Raw genomic sequence first — 23,093 nt, forward strand, 5'->3', positions numbered from 1 at the left:
TCTGTTATGACATGCCATGTTCCACATTTAGTGTATGCCAAACCTCCCGCAACAATCTCTGACGGAACCAGCGGGTATCTCGCCAACTAGTCTGGGTTAGATGAAGTTAAAGCTGTGGGTCGCAGAACTCAGAGCAGTACAGCCGCTAGCAGGACTTTGAGACTCTTATGTCCGGATCAGACAGAGTGCATTTTAGCAGCTGTGGGGCGTCTTTTGTGTTGTTAATATTTTACAATTGAAAGTGGGATAATGTGGATAATGCCATTTGAGGTGATGATTTAGAGAGATGTAGTGAGTGAGTGAGTGAGTGAGTGAGTGAATGAGTGAGTGAGTGAGTGAGTGAGTGAGTGAGTGAGTGAGTGAGTGAGTGAGTGAGTGAGTGAGTGAGTGAGTGAGTGAGTGAGTGAGTGAGTGAGTGAGTGACCACAATTTGCCACGTATAGCCCAGGGCGGCGATCCTGCGTGCCGTGAGAAAAAAACAAGCCGGCGCTAGATGAGCAAAGGAAATATTTGTGTCTGTCCAGTCAAAAGGAGAAGAAAATTGAGAGCGACTACTTGTACTCATCATCTCTGCCAAGACTGGCTCCAGCACAAGACCACTTTATTCTCCTCCATTCATGTGTCGAAGCTCCCTGAGGGAGTATGGGGCGTTCAGGAGACAGATGGTAGTCAGCAGAAAGCAATGAACAGAGTATAGATCAGGACAAGGGGCACGAAGGGGAAGGAGGAGGAGGAGATCGAGGTTTCAAGTCAATGGCTGCCGAGACAGTCAGAAGGTCTATAGGATTGATTTAGCTAAATATTATCTTTTTTATTGAAAATGTAATTTGTTTGATTATCCAATGCTTTTTTTGTGGCATTCAAATGCTTGGGTGGTAAAGCCATGAGTGAAGTGGGCTTCACATTGGGAGAGGGGTTTGAAGATTCTATATGATCACATGACAGCTTTTATGAGCAAATATGGATGCTATAGTCCAAGTCGTCAAATAGAAAGAATACTAATAATAAATAAAATAAATAAATATGTTTTGTGTTGAAATTGTCCTTGGAAATAATATAATAAAAATGTTTACAAAAAGAAAGTAATATGTTTGAATTCATGACATCTACTTAGAATAATTGAAAGTGTAACTGAGGGGTACAATTCCCTGACTGTATTGTTAGATATGATACTTACTACCACTACCTCTTGTACTTTAGACTCTGGCCACCCAGTACTAGGTATAAATAATTATGATAAACACTCCCACCTGATGAAACGGATCCAACACAAATGTACCAAGTCGAAAGTCTGCGTTTAATAATAATACATAGCAAAAGGTATGTACAACGATCACTTAATTACATTTATGATTTGAAATAGTATGCACTCTTATGGCAAATGAGTATTCGTAGGTAGATCAATATCGAATGTCCAATCTCTGATTGCGCAGGAAGCAAATATACAACCTGGAATATTTAGGGAACAATAGCAATGATACTTGAATGATTATATAGCTGGATACACTAGGGGAAGGTTCCGACTGCTTGTAGGACAGCTGGAGGGGGGGGGGTAGAGTCTGGCTGTATCCCGTCTGGCCGAGGGTATCCTGGGAGAGCCCACAGTCGTGCGACCCGGTGCCCAGCGATCCTCGATCCACAGATGAAAGCAGTTGGACTCTCTGTGGCCGGCGTCCTCCGGTCCACGATGGAGAGACGTGAGGCGACCTCGTCGTGTAGAGCGTCTTCTCACCTGTCGTCCTCTCCGGGGGGGGTATTTCCAACACACCGCAGTGTTGGCCTTTATCCATAGAATAATCAAAGTACTCAAAGCATAATCCAAGCCGGGGAAGGCTAGCCGTCGTCGGTAGAATAATCCAATATACAGGTCCACTCGCTCTTTGGCCTGGAGCTCCTCGGGTGCAGCTTCACGTGGGGTCAACCACCCTGGATAAGCGTCCAGCTGATGCCCGAAACGATGGGGGTGCTGATTACTATAGAACTCTTACCGCACGAGGCACTACATATGAATAGACTATATTATTAGCTTAATAGAATACGTCCAACTCGACGATATAGTGCCAAATATGACTATTCAAATATTAATATACACGATGTCTCAATGCCGATACTGGGCCGAATTGGCCTTACTGCCCACACGTGGTTCGCGGGGAGGCTTTTGCGTCTGTCACTCTGTTGGAGGGTAAGGAACTGGACTAAAAAAGAAAGCTCTACTTTAATAGCGCAGTATATATACGCACTATGAACAAATAGTACCATTAGTGGTGCGGTAGACCAGGGACGTGCACAGGACTTTAGAGGGGCAGGTGCTCAAGGGCTGAAAAGGGCACTACACTTGTGTGCATATATTAACCGAGCACGCGCAAGCTCGATTTTTAAGGGCCCTTTTCGGGCAGGGGGCCCCCTTTTTATGCTTTTTGGGGGGTTTTGGTGATCAAATATTGAATATTGAACTATAATAATCAGTGCAGGAACTCACTTATCCTTGAAAGACACTTTTATCACTGACTTAAAAGGCCCATACATCTCCATAAATGTTCAGGGGGGAGGGAATAAGTGCTTACCCTACAGACCCCAAGAAGTGCTGTGCTGTATATTCTGTATTGTTTAATATAAATGCATTTTTTATTCCAATCCCGATTTGTATTTGAGATTCCCAAATCCCATCGGACTTGACTTCTTCGTGTCCCTCAATGAGAGTAATACCAGCATTCAACTGTATGCGCCACAGCGGTTTCTATCATCATCATCATCACCACCCACGCTATGCATAAATATATAGGTCCGCGGAGAGGCACGCTGAGGAGGCCGTGCAAACTGCAATGGAATATGGGGCATCTCTCTCTTTACCTAATATTTTGATTCTATCCTGACATTTTTCAGTTGGAAGGGCAGTCTATATGCGTAACGGTAAAAAAATAAAAATTTAAAATTAAATAAAAAATATTTTCTTTTTCAAAAAGGGCACTTTTTTGATGAGGCTCAAAAAGGCAGGTGCTCAGGCACCCCTTGGCCTCTATGTGTGCACGTGCCTGCGGTAGACATATTCCTACGCGGAACTAGGACTTGTCCATACATGTTGAGCGGTACGATTGAACCTGGTCTGAGGGGTATGGCGACCTGGCACCAAGGTCTCGTCCAATGGTAGAATGGAGACTATTATGGGATGTTCAGTAGACTAGAAGGGATATTCAATGCATATTGTACAAGGAATATACAAGGGATATCAGGGGATATACAAATACAATTAAATATATATATATAAATAAATATATATATTCGGTTTAATCTGATCCTTCAGAACAGCCGCCCCCTAATTGGTCCCAACCCAATTAGTTAAGCAGAGACAGATTAACCGCACTGTCTACCACTCAAGGGTTCGCTGTAAGGGTCAGTCAACTCACAAAGTCATAGGGTCATGGTCATCATCGATTGTGTCTGGGAGTCGGGGCAGTTCTATGAGCCTCGCCACAGGACGGGTGTAAATGCGCCCCTGGACGAGTACTTCAGCTGCTCGGACCTTGCCATCGGCACCGGTGATCACTTTGCTTACGCGGCCAGCCGGCCACATAGCTCTGGGTAGTGACTGGTCAATAATCATGACGACTGTTCCTTCCGTCAAATTGTCTCTCTCTTTTACCCACTTCTGGCGGGTCTGTAGAGACGGTAGGTAGTGCAGTAGGAAACTGCTCCAAAACTTGTCGGCTAATACTTGGCTGTACCTCCACATTCGTCGGCCGTTCGCTTCTTCAGGCCGGTACATTGTCTGGGGTAACGCGGGATCTAGCCGCCCCATCAGGAGGGTGTTAGGGGTGACTGGGTCGACATCTGCTACATCACTGGAGACGTAACCGAGGGGCTTTGAGTTCAATACTCCCTCAAGCTCCGTGAGGACTGTCATTAGGACTTCTTCCGCCACAGTCTGGGCCCCAAGTACTGCGTACAGGGCTGTCTTTATAGAACGTACTTCTCGTTCCCAAGTTCCACCGAAGTGGGGTGCGTTTGGGGGGTTGAATTGGAAGTCAATCTGGGCTGGAGCGAGGTGGGTCTTAAGTTCTGGGCCCATAGCTTGGAAGCTCTCCCTCAGCTCTCTTTCTCCGCCTTTGAAGTTTGTCCCGTGATCGGACAATAATGTAGACGGTTTTCCTTTCCGTGATGTGAATCTTCGGAAGGCCATAAGGAATGAGTCTGCGCTCATGGTCGGAAGGAGCTCGATATGTATCGCTCTGGTGGTCATGCATTTGAATACAATACCCCACCGCTTCTCGGTGCCTCTTCCTTTCTTTATGTGCAGCGGGCCAAAACAGTCCATGCCTGTTGAGTGGAATGGCTTGTCGCCGAGTCGGAGGCGACATGGAGGTAGGTCAGCCATCCGTGGTATGCTGGGCTGCGCGCGCCACTTTCGGCAGTCTAGACAGGTTCGCTGGAAGCGTCGCACCGCCTCTCTTCCTTGAAGTATCCAGTAACGACGTCTGATTTCCGCGAAGACTCTCTCTGCTCCTGCGTGGTGTACATCCTCGTCGTATTTCTTTATAATCAGCTCTGTGACCTTGTGTCGGCTGTTCAATACGATCGGGTACTTAATGTCATCCGGTAAATTGGGGGCTCTCCGCAGGCGACCACCCACTCTGATGAGGGTATGTGTGTCACTCTCGGGGGCCAGATGAATCAATCTGCTGTCTGATGGGACGGGCTTTCCTCCCTGTAGACAGTCTAGTTCATCGGGGAACGAGTCTCTCTGGGCTCGTTGCAGTAGAAGCAGTTCTGCTTCCTCGTAGTCAGCTGCTGACATATCAGCGGGGGACTTAATCTCTGGGTGGTGCCGCAGGAATGTCCGTTGCTGCGCACTCTCTATGGTAATGCAATCGTCTATGTTGGGGTCTGCGGAGACAACAGTGCTCAATCCACAGAACATGGGTTTCTTATTCTCAGCCTCCTCGTCACTTGCTTCCCTCGGGGTGGGCGTGGGCCAATCTCCTTCCGGGAGCTTGAGGAATGCTGGTCCGTCACTGTAGATGTTATGACGGGTTAAGTCATCTAGGGACATTCCCCGGGTGATGACGTCAGCTGGGTTGTGTTTTGTATCAACATAGCGCCAGTTTGCTTCTCCGGTTAACTCTCCGGTTAACTCTTGAATCTCAGTGACTCTGACTCCCATGAAGACTTTGTATTTGCATGAATCCGATTTGATCCAGGCGAGTACTGTCGTGGAATCTGACCACAGGATTTTTCTATGCACCGGAATGGTGAGCTCACGTTGGATGAGCGTGGCTAGATGCGCTCCTGCGAGGGCTGCGCAGAGCTCTAGACGTGGGATAGACTGTTGCTTGCGTGGGGCTATTCTCGAGCGGGCGAGGATGAATGCTGTGTAGATCTCTCCCCCCTCTTCTTGGGCCCGCAAGTAGGCTACTGATCCGTAGGCGACCTCGGAGGCGTCACTGAAGACGTGTAAATCCATTTTACATGTCTCTGGCCTCACCGTGGGTGGGAAGTAGCTTCGGCGTATATTAACGCCTGGGAGTGAGTGGAGTTCCATCTCCCACTCTCTCCAGGTGGATGCAAGGTGTGCGGGAATGGGGTCGTCCCAGCCCTGGTCCTTGTCCCACAATGCTCGTACAATCATCTTTGCCCTGGTGGTGTACGGTAGTATACATCCTAACGGGTCATATTGTCGGGCGAGTGTTCTGTACACACTCCGTCTGGTGGTCGGTATTGCCGTCGACCTTCCCTGCTCCGTGGTCAGGGGTTTGTGTCTATAGTGGAGCGAATCTGTTTTGAAGCGCCACACTAGTCCTAGTGTCATCTCTTGGGCTTCTCCTGGGATTGTGGCCATCCAGGTCTCGCTGCTCGCTGCCTTGTCCGCGGAGGAGAGGCTGCGCAGTACGTGCGGATCGCTGCTGGCCCACTGCCTGAGATCAAAGCCGCCTTTGATCAGAGAGGCGCGGAGTTTAAGTAGGAGAGCCTCGGCTTCTTCCTGGGTCGAAACGCTTTGTAGACAGTTATCTACGTAGAAGCTGTTCTTCACACTGTGTCGGACCTCTTCGTCCGCTGCTGGGTCCTCTGCGACATGTCTCTGTAGTGCAAATGTAGCACAGCATGGGCTGCATGTAGTTCCGAAAGGGAGGACTTCCCATTGGTAGATGGCTGGGTGCTCATCTCCTGGCCTCTCTCTCCATAGGAACCGCAACAGGGGCTTGTCCTCCTCTACTAATCTCACCTGCAGGAACATCCCTTTGATATCCCCGCTGATAGCCACCTTGTCCTGGCGGAAGCGGAGTAGTACGCCTAGTAGGGAGGGGCCGAGTGTAGGACCGGGCAATAGCTCTTTATTCAGATTTTGGGATCCGATCTGGTAGCTGCAGTTAAACACGATGCGGTCTTTGCCGTTGTGATGAACCTTGTGGTGGGGCACGTACCACGATTCAGTCGTCTGGTCGGCCTCTTTAATGTCAATCTTTGTGACGTGTCCCGCTGTGATGAGCTTCTCAATCTCAGCGCGGTATACACTTTCTTGGGCGGGGTCCTTGGCTAAGCGCCGCTCTGTGTTTAGTAGGTACCGCTCTGTGGCGTCTTTCTTTGCGTGAAAGGTAGGCATCCCTTCCCGCCGCAGGAGTGGCGTGGCGTATCTCAACACGCCGCTGACTGGGACTCTCTTTGTTCCCGTCTCGAGGAGGTTAATGGCGTAGATGTCGTCTTTAGAGCGAATGTCTTTCTTTTCGTTCTTAAAGGGCATTTGTTCTAAGGTCCATAGCCTCTCTACATGCTGCAGGAGTGCGGTGTCTCCCTCTGTGACTCGGGAGTGGAGACAGCTAGTGGCTGTGGTTCGGTTGAGAGATTTGGCGAGTGGGCCTTGGAGAGTCCATCCTAGGCGGGTCTCGACTGCTGCAGGACAGCCTCTGGGTCCGGTATGAACCCGGTCTATCGGGACAATGAGGTCTGCATGGTCGGAGCCTATCAACAGTGTCGGGGTAGCACCGTCTATGAGTGGGATCGGTAGCTTGCGTAGATGTACATATTTCTCCATCAGCTTGGCTACGGGGTATGTGTACCGCGAGAGTCCTATTTCTTGGCTGGTGAAAGCGTCTGTAATCCTGTACCGTCGCTCGGGCTGGCCGCTTGCTGCGATAGAGAATGAGACATTCTCGCCCTTTATCGTTTTCAAATCTCTTCTTATTGTCCGAATTGTCATTTGGTTTTCGCTCCCCCGCAGCCCTAGCTGGGCCGCAGCGGACGCGAGCAGAAGGGTCTTCTCTGACCCGTCATCAAGGACGGCGTAAGTGTCCATGACTTTATTCTGGTAGCTCAATGTCACACGGACTACCTTTAAGAGCACTCTGGCTCCGCTGCTGCTGGCGGGGTCGATGTACATGACGCTTGCCTTGCTGCTTGATGGTGCGGGTGGAGGCCGCCGTCTGTTACTGTCGTGGAGTATGTCCAGATGGGCTCCATCGCACTGACTGCACTTTTTCTTTAAGCGGCATTCGGCTGCCATGTGTGATCGCGCACAGCGAAAACAGCGTCTGTTGGACTTTATCCATTGACTCGCTTCCTCCGCATTCATCTTGGGGAATGAGTCACATTGTGACAGCCAGTGTTCTTTCTCACAGTAGGGGCACACTATCTTCCACTTCTCCTTTCTTGAGGGGGTACTGTGGCTCCTACTGCTTGGCACTGACTCCGATTGGTGCATGACAGTCACCGATCGTCTTCCATCATTTAGTCTCCTGGTTCCTTCTCTGGAGCCAGGGGTGCTCCGTCCGAATGTATCTAGCCGTAAGCTGCTGACTTCTCTCGCCAGGAAGTCGGCTAGATCGAGGAGGTTCGGTTTGGGGCCATTAGGGTCTCGGTGGTCTCTCTGCCGCCTAAAGCGCTCCTGTCGGGCGGGCGGTAGCTTCTCCAAGATCCTCTCTACATTTGAGTTGGCGTATAGTTCATGCCTACCCTTTTCCCTCTGCGCTCCCAGCATCCCTACTAGGGACTGCACTCTGATGGACAGGTCGTCCAGTGCTCGATTGTCTGTTGCTGGGGGTAGGCGGTCGATGTGCCTGATCTCCTGGATCACGTAATCCCATATACGTCCATATCTCTGGTCCAACGCTACCAGCGCTGCGGTGTATGGGGTCGTGGAAGTGGCGTAGGCGAGCGCTATGTTGTGCGCGCAGGGTACCTTTAAATGCTTCAGTAGTATCGCGTATTTATGGCGTTCATCAATGACATCCACCAACATTGTCTCCAGACACATGCGGAGCTCCGTATACTGGGCCCGGTTCTCCTGGGTGAAGTCTGGTACCATAGGTGTGCCAATGTATGACGCGGATTGTTGATACATCGGCGAGCGTTGGGGGAGAGGCCTCCTAGGCGAGTCTCCTCCTGCTCCTTGGCGTGGGCTGGTACCGGCTGTGTACCATGGCCCGCTGGTCCAGGTGCTGTTCCTCGATGCGGGTCGTGCGTCGTGCTCACCCGTGAATAGCGTCGGGGGTCTGTAGCGCAGCTCCGCGGGGGTATAGCCTGGGCTGTACTGGACCTCCTGGTCCGGTAGAGTACTGTGCTGTCGTCGGGCGTGGTTCTCCTCCTCTTCCTCTTCGTCTTCCGTTAGGTCATCCAGGGCTTGTAGTCTCTGATTTAGCCTCTCCGCAGTGTATGCTGCTCCTTCCCGGTGGCTGGGTCTCGCTTGGACCGGTTGGGGAAGGGGGTCTGCGGGGGGTATAAACCTCGTCTGTTGGTCAAGTTCAGGGTCGCTTACTCGGCTAGGGGATGTCTAGACGAGTTCCTGGAGCCTCTGGTGGAGGGAGGGGGTGTTGTCCTTCTGATCAGCTGTTCTATTAGTTGCGCTTGTGCTCTGTCGCGCTCGGCTTCGCGCTTGGTGAGATCCGATTCTCTCTGGGCACCGGTGGCGGCGCGCTGGGCGTCGGCCCGGTCTCTTGCCATATTCTCTTCCATCTGAATGCGTCTTATTTCCAGGCGTATGTGCTCTTCTTCGCTCCGTTGCTGTATCTGCAATCGATCGCGTTCACCCTGGAGTCTATCGCGTTCAGTAGAGGCTTTCAGGCTGACGAGGAATGCCTGCTGTAGTGTCCTCTCTGCCTCGCTGGGAGAAGACGGTTGTATAGGGGAGCCGTCCCTTGGGGTACTCCGTGCGGAGTCTTGGAGCTCTATCTCCACGGTGCTCTCCTCATCTTCTTCCGTGCCGAGTTCTCTCTCGGTAGTGTTGTCTTCCTCCCGGGACTCGTCGGGGACTACTTCTTCGGTATTGGCGGGGTGTAAAGTCATGTCTGGTTCCCCCTGGTCCCCACCGTGAGCTGGGTCAGTTACGTTAGAACCCATAGGGGCCTCTATGGTCGGGGTAGCCTGGTCGTTAGGGTTAGACATAATTTTACTTTCTAGTTTTACCGCGTTTACTGTTGGTAGAAGACTAGGTTGTTGACTGACAGCGTAAGCCTCTAGGTACTGAGGGAGCTGTTGTTTGCGCCGCGGGCGTTGTTGGTTAGGAGGATCGTTTCGTGGAGTGTTCATCATAGGCCATTTTAATATTAATAACACTATATTAATATTACACTGATTACCATCCGGCTCGAAGGACCAATTGTAACTGAGGGGTACAATTCCCTGACTGTATTGTTAGATATGATACTTACTACCACTACCTCTTGTACTTTAGACTCTGGCCACCCAGTACTAGGTATAAATAATTATGATAAACACTCCCACCTGATGAAACGGATCCAACACAAATGTACCAAGTCGAAAGTCTGCGTTTAATAATAATACATAGCAAAAGGTATGTACAACGATCACTTAATTACATTTATGATTTGAAATAGTATGCACTTTTATGGCAAATGAGTATTCGTAGGTAGATCAATATCGAATGTCCAATCTCTGATTGCGCAGGAAGCAAATATACAACCTGGAATATTTAGGGAACAATAGCAATGATACTTGAATGATTATATAGCTGGATACACTAGGGGAAGGTTCCGACTGCTTGTAGGACAGCTGGAGGGGGGGGGGTAGAGTCTGGCTGTATCCCGTCTGGCCGAGGGTATCCTGGGAGAGCCCACAGTCGTGCGACCCGGTGCCCAGCGATCCTCGATCCACAGATGAAAGCAGTTGGACTCTCTGTGGCCGGCGTCCTCCGGTCCACGATGGAGAGACGTGAGGCGACCTCGTCGTGTAGAGCGTCTTCTCACCTGTCGTCCTCTCCGGGGGGGGTATTTCCAACACACCGCAGTGTTGGCCTTTATCCATAGAATAATCAAAGTACTCAAAGCATAATCCAAGCCGGGGAAGGCTAGCCGTCGTCGGTAGAATAATCCAATATACAGGTCCACTCGCTCTTTGGCCTGGAGCTCCTCGGGTGCAGCTTCACGTGGGGTCAACCACCCTGGATAAGCGTCCAGCTGATGCCCGAAACGATGGGGGTGCTGATTACTATAGAACTCTTACCGCACGAGGCACTACATATGAATAGACTATTATTAGCTTAATAGAATACGTCCAACTCGACGATATAGTGCCAAATATGACTATTCAAATATTAATATACACGATGTCTCAATGCCGATACTGGGCCGAATTGGCCTTACTGCCCACACGTGGTTCGCGGGGAGGCTTTTGCGTCTGTCACTCTGTTGGAGGGTAAGGAACTGGACTAAAAAAGAAAGCTCTACTTTAATAGCGCAGTATATATACGCACTATGAACAAATAGTACCATTAGTGGTGCGGTAGACATATTCCTACGCGGAACTAGGACTTGTCCATACATGTTGAGCGGTACGATTGAACCTGGTCTGAGGGGTATGGCGACATGGCACCAAGGTCTCGTCCAATGGTAGAATGGAGACTATTATGGGATGTTCAGTAGACTAGAAGGGATATTCAATGCATATTGTACAAGGAATATACAAGGGATATCAGGGGATATACAAATACAATTAAATATATATATATAAATAAATATATATATTCGGTTTAATCTGATCCTTCAGAACAGCCGCCCCCTAATTGGTCCCAACCCAATTAGTTAAGCAGAGACAGATTAACCGCACTGTCTACCACTCAAGGGTTCGCTGTAAGGGTCAGTCAACTCACAAAGTCATAGGGTCATGGTCATCATCGATTGTGTCTGGGAGTCGGGGCAGTTCTATGAGCCTCGCCACAGGACGGGTGTAAATGCGCCCCTGGACGAGTACTTCAGCTGCTCGGACCTTGCCATCGGCACCGGTGATCACTTTGCTTACGCGGCCAGCCGGCCACATAGCTCTGGGTAGTGACTGGTCAATAATCATGACGACTGTTCCTTCCGTCAAATTGTCTCTCTCTTTTACCCACTTCTGGCGGGTCTGTAGAGACGGTAGGTAGTGCAGTAGGAAACTGCTCCAAAACTTGTCGGCTAATACTTGGCTGTACCTCCACATTCGTCGGCCGTTCGCTTCTTCAGGCCGGTACATTGTCTGGGGTAACGCGGGATCTAGCCGCCCCATCAGGAGGGTGTTAGGGGTGACTGGGTCGACATCTGCTACATCACTGGAGACGTAACCGAGGGGCTTTGAGTTCAATACTCCCTCAATCTCCGTGAGGACTGTCATTAGGACTTCTTCCGCCACAGTCTGGGCCCCAAGTACTGCGTACAGGGCTGTCTTTATAGAACGTACTTCTCGTTCCCAAGTTCCACCGAAGTGGGGTGCGTTTGGGGGGTTGAATTGGAAGTCAATCTGGGCTGGAGCGAGGTGGGTCTTAAGTTCTGGGCCCATAGCTTGGAAGCTCTCCCTCAGCTCTCTTTCTCCGCCTTTGAAGTTTGTCCCGTGATCGGACAATAATGTAGACGGTTTTCCTTTCCGTGATGTGAATCTTCGGAAGGCCATAAGGAATGAGTCTGCGCTCATGGTCGGAAGGAGCTCGATATGTATCGCTCTGGTGGTCATGCATTTGAATACAATACCCCACCGCTTCTCGGTGCCTCTTCCTTTCTTTATGTGCAGCGGGCCAAAACAGTCCATGCCTGTTGAGTGGAATGGCTTGTCGCCGAGTCGGAGGTGACATGGAGGTAGGTCAGCCATCCGTGGTATGCTGGGCTGCGCGCGCCACTTTCGGCAGTCTAGACAGGTTCGCTGGAAGCGTCGCACCGCCTCTCTTCCTTGAAGTATCCAGTAACGACGTCTGATTTCCGCGAAGACTCTCTCTGCTCCTGCGTGGTGTACATCCTCGTCGTATTTCTTTATAATCAGCTCTGTGACCTTGTGTCGGCTGTTCAATACGATCGGGTACTTAATGTCATCCGGTAAATTGGGGGCTCTCCGCAGGCGACCACCCACTCTGATGAGGGTATGTGTGTCACTCTCGGGGGCCAGATGAATCAATCTGCTGTCTGATGGGACGGGCTTTCCTCCCTGTAGACAGTCTAGTTCATCGGGGAACGAGTCTCTCTGGGCTCGTTGCAGTAGAAGCAGTTCTGCTTCCTCGTAGTCAGCTGCTGACATATCAGCGGGGGACTTAATCTCTGGGTGGTGCCGCAGGAATGTCCGTTGCTGCGCACTCTCTATGGTAATGCAATCGTCTATGTTGGGGTCTGCGGAGACAACAGTGCTCAATCCACAGAACATGGGTTTCTTATTCTCAGCCTCCTCGTCACTTGCTTCCCTCGGGGTGGGCGTGGGCCAATCTCCTTCCGGGAGCTTGAGGAATGCTGGTCCGTCACTGTAGATGTTATGACGGGTTAAGTCATCTAGGGACATTCCCCGGGTGATGACGTCAGCTGGGTTGTGTTTTGTATCAACATAGCGCCAGTTTGCTTCTCCGGTTAACTCTCCGGTTAACTCTTGAATCTCAGTGACTCTGACTCCCACGAAGACTTTGTATTTGCATGAATCCGATTTGATCCAGGCGAGTACTGTCGTGGAATCTGACCACAGGATTTTTCTATGCACCGGAATGGTGAGCTCACGTTGGATGAGCGTGGCTAGATGCGCTCCTGCGAGGGCTGCGCAGCGCTCTAGACGTGGGATAGACTGTTGCTTGCGTGGGGCTATTCTCGAGCGGGCGAGGATGAATGCTGTGTAGATCTCTCCCCCCTCTTCTTGGGCCCGCAAGTAGGCTACTGATCCGTAGGCGACCTCGGAGGCGTCACTGAAGACGTGTAAATCCATTTTACATGTCTCTGGCCTCACCGTGGGTGGGAAGTAGCTTCGGCGTATATTAACGCCTGGGAGTGAGTGGAGTTCCATCTCCCACTCTCTCCAGGTGGATGCAAGGTGTGCGGGAATGGGGTCGTCCCAGCCCTGGTCCTTGTCCCACAATGCTCGTACAATCATCTTTGCCCTGGTGGTGTACGGTAGTATACATCCTAACGGGTCATATTGTCGGGCGAGTGTTCTGTACACACTCCGTCTGGTGGTCGGTATTGCCGTCGACCTTCCCTGCTCCGTGGTCAGGGGTTTGTGTCTATAGTGGAGCGAATCTGTTTTGAAGCGCCACACTAGTCCTAGTGTCATCTCTTGGGCTTCTCCTGGGATTGTGGCCATCCAGGTCTCGCTGCTCGCTGCCTTGTCCGCGGAGGAGAGGCTGCGCAGTACGTGCGGATCGCTGCTGGCCCACTGCCTGAGATCAAAGCCGCCTTTGATCAGAGAGGCGCGGAGTTTAAGTAGGAGAGCCTCGGCTTCTTCCTGGGTCGAAACGCTTTGTAGACAGTTATCTACGTAGAAGCTGTTCTTCACACTGTGTCGGACCTCTTCGTCCGCTGCTGGGTCCTCTGCGACATGTCTCTGTAGTGCAAATGTAGCACAGCATGGGCTGCATGTAGTTCCGAAAGGGAGGACTTCCCATTGGTAGATGGCTGGGTGCTCATCTCCTGGCCTCTCTCTCCATAGGAACCGCAACAGGGGCTTGTCCTCCTCTACTAATCTCACCTGCAGGAACATCCCTTTGATATCCCCGCTGATAGCCACCTTGTCCTGGCGGAAGCGGAGTAGTACGCCTAGTAGGGAGGGGCCGAGTGTAGGACCGGGCAATAGCTCTTTATTCAGATTTTGGGATCCGATCTGGTAGCTGCAGTTAAACACGATGCGGTCTTTGCCGTTGTGATGAACCTTGTGGTGGGGCACGTACCACGATTCAGTCGTCTGGTCGGCCTCTTTAATGTCAATCTTTGTGACGTGTCCCGCTGTGATGAGCTTCTCAATCTCAGCGCGGTATACACTTTCTTGGGCGGGGTCCTTGGCTAAGCGCCGCTCTGTGTTTAGTAGGTACCGCTCTGTGGCGTCTTTCTTTGCGTGAAAGGTAGGCATCCCTTCCCGCCGCAGGAGTGGCGTGGCGTATCTCAACACGCCGCTGACTGGGACTCTCTTTGTTCCCGTCTCGAGGAGGTTAATGGCGTAGATGTCGTCTTTAGAGCGAATGTCTTTCTTTTCGTTCTTAAAGGGCATTTGTTCTAAGGTCCATAGCCTCTCTACATGCTGCAGGAGTGCGGTGTCTCCCTCTGTGACTCGGGAGTGGAGACAGCTAGTGGCTGTGGTTCGGTTGAGAGATTTGGCGAGTGGGCCTTGGAGAGTCCATCCTAGGCGGGTCTCGACTGCTGCAGGACAGCCTCTGGGTCCGGTATGAACCCGGTCTATCGGGACAATGAGGTCTGCATGGTCGGAGCCTATCAACAGTGTCGGGGTAGCACCGTCTATGAGTGGGATCGGTAGCTTGCGTAGATGTACATATTTCTCCATCAGCTTGGCTACGGGGTATGTGTACCGCGAGAGTCCTATTTCTTGGCTGGTGAAAGCGTCTGTAATCCTGTACCGTCGCTCGGGCTGGCCGCTTGCTGCGATAGAGAATGAGACATTCTCGCCCTTTATCGTTTTCAAATCTCTTCTTATTGTCCGAATTGTCATTTGGTTTTCGCTCCCCCGCAGCCCTAGCTGGGCCGCAGCGGACGCGAGCAGAAGGGTCTTCTCTGACCCGTCATCAAGGACGGCGTAAGTGTCCATGACTTTATTCTGGTAGCTCAATGTCACACGGACTACCTTTAAGAGCACTCTGGCTCCGCTGCTGCTGGCGGGGTCGATGTACATGACGCTTGCCTTGCTGCTTGATGGTGCGGGTGGAGGCCGCCGTCTGTTACTGTCGTGGAGTATGTCCAGATGGGCTCCATCGCACTGACTGCACTTTTTCTTTAAGCGGCATTCGGCTGCCATGTGTGATCGCGCACAGCGAAAACAGCGTCTGTTGGACTTTATCCATTGACTCGCTTCCTCCGCATTCATCTTGGGGAATGAGTCACATTGTGACAGCCAGTGTTCTTTCTCACAGTAGGGGCACACTATCTTCCACTTCTCCTTTCTTGAGGGGGTACTGTGGCTCCTACTGCTTGGCACTGACTCCGATTGGTGCATGACAGTCACCGATCGTCTTCCATCATTTAGTCTCCTGGTTCCTTCTCTGGAGCCAGGGGTGCTCCGTCCGAATGTATCTAGCCGTAAGCTGCTGACTTCTCTCGCCAGGAAGTCGGCTAGATCGAGGAGGTTCGGTTTGGGGCCATTAGGGTCTCGGTGGTCTCTCTGCCGCCTAAAGCGCTCCTGTCGGGCGGGCGGTAGCTTCTCCAAGATCCTCTCTACATTTGAGTTGGCGTATAGTTCATGCCTACCCTTTTCCCTCTGCGCTCCCAGCATCCCTACTAGGGACTGCACTCTGATGGACAGGTCGTCCAGTGCTCGATTGTCTGTTGCTGGGGGTAGGCGGTCGATGTGCCTGATCTCCTGGATCACGTAATCCCATATACGTCCATATCTCTGGTCCAACGCTACCAGCGCTGCGGTGTATGGGGTCGTGGAAGTGGCGTAGGCGAGCGCTATGTTGTGCGCGCAGGGTACCTTTAAATGCTTCAGTAGTATCGCGTATTTATGGCGTTCATCAATGACATCCACCAACATTGTCTCCAGACACATGCGGAGCTCCGTATACTGGGCCCGGTTCTCCTGGGTGAAGTCTGGTACCATAGGTGTGCCAATGTATGACGCGGATTGTTGATACATCGGCGAGCGTTGGGGGAGAGGCCTCCTAGGCGAGTCTCCTCCTGCTCCTTGGCGTGGGCTGGTACCGGCTGTGTACCATGGCCCGCTGGTCCAGGTGCTGTTCCTCGATGCGGGTCGTGCGTCGTGCTCACCCGTGAATAGCGTCGGGGGTCTGTAGCGCAGCTCCGCGGGGGTATAGCCTGGGCTATACTGGACCTCCTGGTCCGGTAGAGTACTGTGCTGTCGTCGGGCGTGGTTCTCCTCCTCTTCCTCTTCGTCTTCCGTTAGGTCATCCAGGGCTTGTAGTCTCTGATTTAGCCTCTCCGCAGTGTATGCTGCTCCTTCCCGGTGGCTGGGTCTCGCTTGGACCGGTTGGGGAAGGGGGTCTGCGGGGGGTATAAACCTCGTCTGTTGGTCAAGTTCAGGGTCGCTTACTCGGCTAGGGGATGTCTAGACGAGTTCCTGGAGCCTCTGGTGGAGGGAGGGGGTGTTGTCCTTCTGATCAGCTGTTCTATTAGTTGCGCTTGTGCTCTGTCGCGCTCGGCTTCGCGCTTGGTGAGATCCGATTCTCTCTGGGCACCGGTGGCGGCGCGCTGGGCGTCGGCCCGGTCTCTTGCCATATTCTCTTCCATCTGAATGCGTCTTATTTCCAGGCGTATGTGCTCTTCTTCGCTCCGTTGCTGTATCTGCAATCGATCGCGTTCACCCTGGAGTCTATCGCGTTCAGTAGAGGCTTTCAGGCTGACGAGGAATGCCTGCTGTAGTGTCCTCTCTGCCTCGCTGGGAGAAGACGGTTGTATAGGGGAGCCGTCCCTTGGGGTACTCCGTGCGGAGTCTTGGAGCTCTATCTCCACGGTGCTCTCCTCATCTTCTTCCGTGCCGAGTTCTCTCTCGGTAGTGTTGTCTTCCTCCTGGGACTCGTCGGGGACTACTTCTTCGGTATTGGCGGGGTGTAAAGTCATGTCTGGTTCCCCCTGGTCCCCACCGTGAGCTGGGTCAGTTACGTTAAAACCCATAGGGGCCTCTATGGTCGGGGTAGCCTGGTCGTTAGGGTTAGACATAATTTTACTTTCTAGTTTTACCGCGTTTACTGTTGGTAGAAGACTAGGTTGTTGACTGACAGCGTAAGCCTCTAGGTACTGAGGGAGCTGTTGTTTGCGCCGCGGGCGTTGTTGGTTAGGAGGATCGTTTCGTGGAGTGTTCATCATAGGCCATTTTAATATTAATAACACTATATTAATATTACACTGATTACCATCCGGCTCGAAGGACCAATTGTAACTGAGGGGTACAATTCCCTGACTGTATTGTTAGATATGATACTTACTACCACTACCTCTTGTACTTTAGACTCTGGCCACCCAGTACTAGGTATAAATAATTATGATAAACACTCCCACCTGATGAAACGGATCCAACACAAATGTACCAAGTCGAAAGTCTGCGTTTAATAATAATACATAGCAAAAGGTATGTACAACGATCACTTAATTACATTTATGATTTGAAATAGTATGCACTTTTATGGCAAATGAGTATTCGTAGGTAGATCAATATCGAATGTCCAATCTCTGATTGCGCAGGAAGCAAATATACAACCTGGAATATTTAGGGAACAATAGCAATGATACTTGAATGATTATATAGCTGGATACACTAGGGGAAGGTTCCGACTGCTTGTAGGACAGCTGGAGGGGGGGGGGGGTAGAGTCTGGCTGTATCCCGTCTGGCCGAGGGTATCCTGGGAGAGCCCACAGTCGTGCGACCCGGTGCCCAGCGATCCTCGATCCACAGATGAAAGCAGTTGGACTCTCTGTGGCCGGCGTCCTCCGGTCCACGATGGAGAGACGTGAGGCGACCTCGTCGTGTAGAGCGTCTTCTCACCTGTCGTCCTCTCCGGGGGGGGTATTTCCAACACACCGCAGTGTTGGCCTTTATCCATAGAATAATCAAAGTACTCAAAGCATAATCCAAGCCGGGGAAGGCTAGCCGTCGTCGGTAGAATAATCCAATATACAGGTCCACTCGCTCTTTGGCCTGGAGCTCCTCGGGTGCAGCTTCACGTGGGGTCAACCACCCTGGATAAGCGTCCAGCTGATGCCCGAAACGATGGGGGTGCTGATTACTATAGAACTCTTACCGCACGAGGCACTACATATGAATAGACTATTATTAGCTTAATAGAATACGTCCAACTCGACGATATAGTGCCAAATATGACTATTCAAATATTAATATACACGATGTCTCAATGCCGATACTGGGCCGAATTGGCCTTACTGCCCACACGTGGTTCGCGGGGAGGCTTTTGCGTCTGTCACTCTGTTGGAGGGTAAGGAACTGGACTAAAAAAGAAAGCTCTACTTTAATAGCGCAGTATATATACGCACTATGAACAAATAGTACCATTAGTGGTGCGGTAGACATATTCCTACGCGGAACTAGGACTTGTCCATACATGTTGAGCGGTACGATTGAACCTGGTCTGAGGGGTATGGCGACATGGCACCAAGGTCTCGTCCAATGGTAGAATGGAGACTATTATGGGATGTTCAGTAGACTAGAAGGGATATTCAATGCATATTGTACAAGGAATATACAAGGGATATCAGGGGATATACAAATACAATTAAATATATATAAATAAATATATATATTCGGTTTAATCTGATCCTTCAGAACAGAAAGTTTGAATTGATCATGTTGAGGTGGTGCTCAGGTCCGCTCTGACTGAGGGTGTGGATACTGTAGGGCCAGAATGAATGCCCCATTAGATCTGTGCCCTTTGTTCTTTTGTTCTGAAAATGAACGTGTTACTACGTCTGTGAGAGAGAGAGAGAGAGAGAGAGAGAGAGAGAGAGAGAGAGAGAGAGAGAGAGAGAGAGAGACAGAGAGAGAGAGAGTGTGTGTCTATAAATAGACATAGTGCACCCCCCCCCCCCCCCCCCCCACCTCTCTGTCCAGCCCAGGCTTACCCTCAGCACGTCATCCACCACAATCTTTCCCGTGTTCTTTCTCCCCTCAGCCATTGCCCTCTTGGTGATGGTATTGTTGTGAGGACTGCACCTGAACAGGTGCCTCAGCCTGTTAGCTCCCCCCAGAGGTTGCGTGGTGCTGTCACTCAGCCCCGACACGCACGTTTTCATGTTTCAAGTTTCTTTAATAGTTGTCATACAGAAGTACAGAATACTTTTATACAAAATGCTTCTTTCCTAGACGTTCTCATTCCACACCAGATGTGAATCTTCAATCAGAGGCTCCTGTCTCTTTCCCTGTAACGGGGGAGAGTATAAACGTTTGACCAGCCCAGAGGACAACGCGAGTTCGTTCTGCTTGGAACAGTAGGTTTGCGTTGTAATTATCCCCCTTGACTATTTTGTCTTTCCTCGTATTGTGATTGCATTTCAGTATTCTGATGTAGTTGAATCTTCGTTTTGCTAATGCACGTATTATATCTATCAATTGATTAACCTAACCTCGTTCTCTCCCTTGTAGCTTGGTTAAGTACCTGGGGGTCCACATCTCAGAGGATCTGACATGGTCAACACACATAGACACAGTTGTAAAAAAGGCGAAGCAGCGCCTCTACCACCTGAGACAGTTAAGGAAGTTCAGAGTATCGGGGAAGATACTCCAGTCCTTCTACTCCGGAGCTGTAGAGAGCATCTTGACTGGAAACATCACTGCCTGGTATGGAAACAGCACGGCACAGGACAAGAAGGCCCTACAGAGAGTGGTGCGCTCAGCCGAGCGTACCACCGGTATTGCACTACCTCCCCTGCAGGTTCTAAATCCAGAGCCTGCAGAATAATGAAAGACCCCCACCACCCCAATAACAGCCTGTTCCAGCTGCTGAGGTCAGGCAGACGCCTGCGAACCCCAGCTACTAGGACAGAGAGGCTTAGGCTCAGCTTCTTCCCCCAGGCCATCAGAGCCTTGAACAATGAACACTGAGTGCCACAGAACACTGATCTATCCACACACAAGCACACATGAGCACACACACGACACGCACGCCGTGCACGCTAACACACCAGCAGCCACTTTAACACTTTAACATGAGCAGACACACACTCATGCCGCACACGCCCACACTTATGGCCAAAAAGGAAAGGTCACTTTAATATTAGTATAACAACAGTAACAGTGTATTGCACTAACTAAGCTACCTAGCATGTCCTATATGCCCTGTAAATAACTATGTACAGATACCGAGATGTCCCACCATGTTACCTGTTACCTGTTACCTGTTTATTGCACAATGTTGTTTTTTATTGGATTCTATTACTTGTTGTACCACTGTATTGCACATCGTTGCGGGCAAGACCACCCGCATTTCATTGTATACTTGTATGCCGTGACAAATAAAACTCTTGACATGACTTGACTTAAATGTTTTGCTGGTTAACTAACCCTCGCCTCTCTTCTCTTGTGTCTAGTGTGGGAGGACGCCGCCCTCGAACCATGCCACGCTCGTTGTGTATTTCCTACCCTTCCTGTTAAATTCCCTATGGGTTCCCGATTTTTTTTTTCTGGCGTTGTTTAGGCAACCCTGACCCACTACATATTTCAACACTGTAAGATTCCATTCTACATATTAATACACACACATAGTCATCTGCTTCACAAACACATTTGGGTAAACACACACTTCATATCCCAGGCCTCCGACCTGTCCGCACTACACCACCACTGTCGTATCGTTTTGTTTGTACTCTGTTTTGTCTTTGAACTTTTGTGAATAAATATACGCTGTTTTTGGCGTTTTCCTGTTGAACCGGTTGCATTGCTTTATTACGGGTCCCGTTCCTCTGTTCCCATAACAGGTATAAGACACTCTCACACCTGTAGAGGCACGTGGTCCTGAGAAGAGCCACTACAAAGCAAAGAGAATGACTGCGTGCAGCAACACATGACCCCACAGTCAAAGCCGAACACACACTCTTTGTTTCAAATCTGCCTGATCTTTAGTTTTTCTTTGGCTGTGTAACCGATGATCATGTAACCCGGCATAAATTTCAATGTGAACCCAGCACTATCAGTGCATGGCAAAAGTGGTCTGAGCAGATCCACCACAAGAAAATGATCTATTCCGAAAATTCAATCAATGCCCTTTAATAAGGGACTGGTGTTGTAAATCAGCTCAGGCTGTATACACATGAACAGCAGATCAGACACTGCTTCTACAATTGTCAATGTTCTCTGTCCCTTACAAATAAAGTAATTCAAAAGCACAATTATTATAATTTTTAAACAAATCAAACACAGGTATTGTAATTCAGGAATGAGTTTAGGGGATAGACAGCTAAATAAATATTTTTTAATTTAACTTTATTAATAGCGAGGCAGGCAGTAGAGTTTGATGCCAGAGGGAGACAAGGAGGAAAGTGTCAAATAGGTAGGAACCCTAATTATTTAATTAGATTTATTGTCATTATACAGCACGAGTACAGTACAACAAAAATAAGTTGGCCTCTAACCAGACTGCAAATGTAACAGTAAAGTGCAATAGCAATATAGCAAAGTGATTAAACTGGAGTATATATAAATGAGTACTACTGAGTAATAATGATAATCAGATGTATGTACAGTGTTATAGTATTATGTACAGTGATACAGGTATACAAACACTATGGTACTATGGTAAGTAATACTGGGCAGCGGTATAACTAGTAGTATAACTGTAGTAAGAGCAGTGTCGTCTGGGAGAAATGCGAGGCCCTGTGCAAGATTTAAATGTGAGCCCCCCCCCCCTAAAGGTAATATTTAATTTAATTTAAAATGTATATATATATTATTTTTATAAAAAAAAATCTTTTTTGCATTGCAGTCAACGTATTCTTAAATAATAGCACTGCCCGAGGCTGGGCATACAGTCAACATATTCTTAAAGGGGCTATGTACTGCTATTCCTAGCACTATTTGGGCAACTTTACACAATTCCTGTTAGTCTATTGAAGACATTTGTAAGGTTTTTTTCAAAAAAATGCATTGTTTTATATTTCTAATCAAGTACTCAAAACCATAATTTTTCAGCCTCAAGATTTCAGGCTGTTATGGCCTGGCTCCGCCCATAAGCACTTTGAGTGACAGTCAGTCCACAGTCTGCACTGGTAGACAGAGAGATAGAGAGAGAGAGAGAGAGAGAGAGAGAGAGAGAGAGAGAGAGAGAGAGAGAGATAGGAGAGAGAGAGAGAGAGAAGAGAGAGAGAGAGAGAGAGAGAGAGAGAGAGGGGGTGGGAGAGAGAGAGAGAGAGAGAGAGAGAGAGAGAGAGAGAGAGAGAGAGAGAGAGAGAGAAAAAGACAGGCCGTTATTGACAAGGCCCATCTCTCCCTCCCTCCCTCTCTCTTCCTTTCTCTCCCTCTCGGTGATGAGAGTCCACGCAGCAGCTTGTGGTTTTTTTTTCTTTCTTTCTTTCAATCTCCCGTTTGCGGGTGTGTGCCCCCCCCCCCCCCAAGTGCTCTCTATCTCTCTCTCTCTCTCTCTCTCTCTCTCTCTCTCTCTCTATCTCTCTCTCTCTCTCTCTCTCTCTCGTCTCTCTCTCTTCTCTCTATCTCTTCTCTCTCTCTCTCTCTCTCTCTCTCTCTTCTCTCCCATGCAGAGTATGAGGAAATGGTTTCACTCGCTGTGTACAGTCAGTCTAGGTAGAATGTGGGCTGGGCATTAGCTACAACCACAGAGCCAATCACATCACTGTCTGCTACCCAGCGGCAGAATGACGTCACTCAGCCGTTCAAATCAAAATGGCCTGATTTACTGGGGGCTGAGCTGAATCAGAGCAATCCGCCAATATGGTATTTAGACACTAAAACACCATTGATACGAACTCATATTACTATAAATACAATGCTAGAGACTGAAAAATGACATTTATAGTACATGTCACCTTTAAATAATAGCGCTGCCCGAGGCTGGGCATATGATACAGTCAACGTATTCTTAAATAATAGCGCTGCCCGAGGCTTAGTGGCAATGCACCTGTACAGTCGTACACCTGGCAGTAACAGGGAACATGCATAAAACATCCCTGGAACCTGATAAACAAGCTTAAAGCCAGGTTAATTTTTCAAGCACGACATGCAGATTTGCAGTTTTG

Source organism: Notolepis coatsorum (assembly GCF_963971535.1).
Source record: "Notolepis coatsorum genome assembly, chromosome: 3".
NCBI lineage: Eukaryota > Metazoa > Chordata > Actinopteri > Aulopiformes > Paralepididae > Notolepis > Notolepis coatsorum.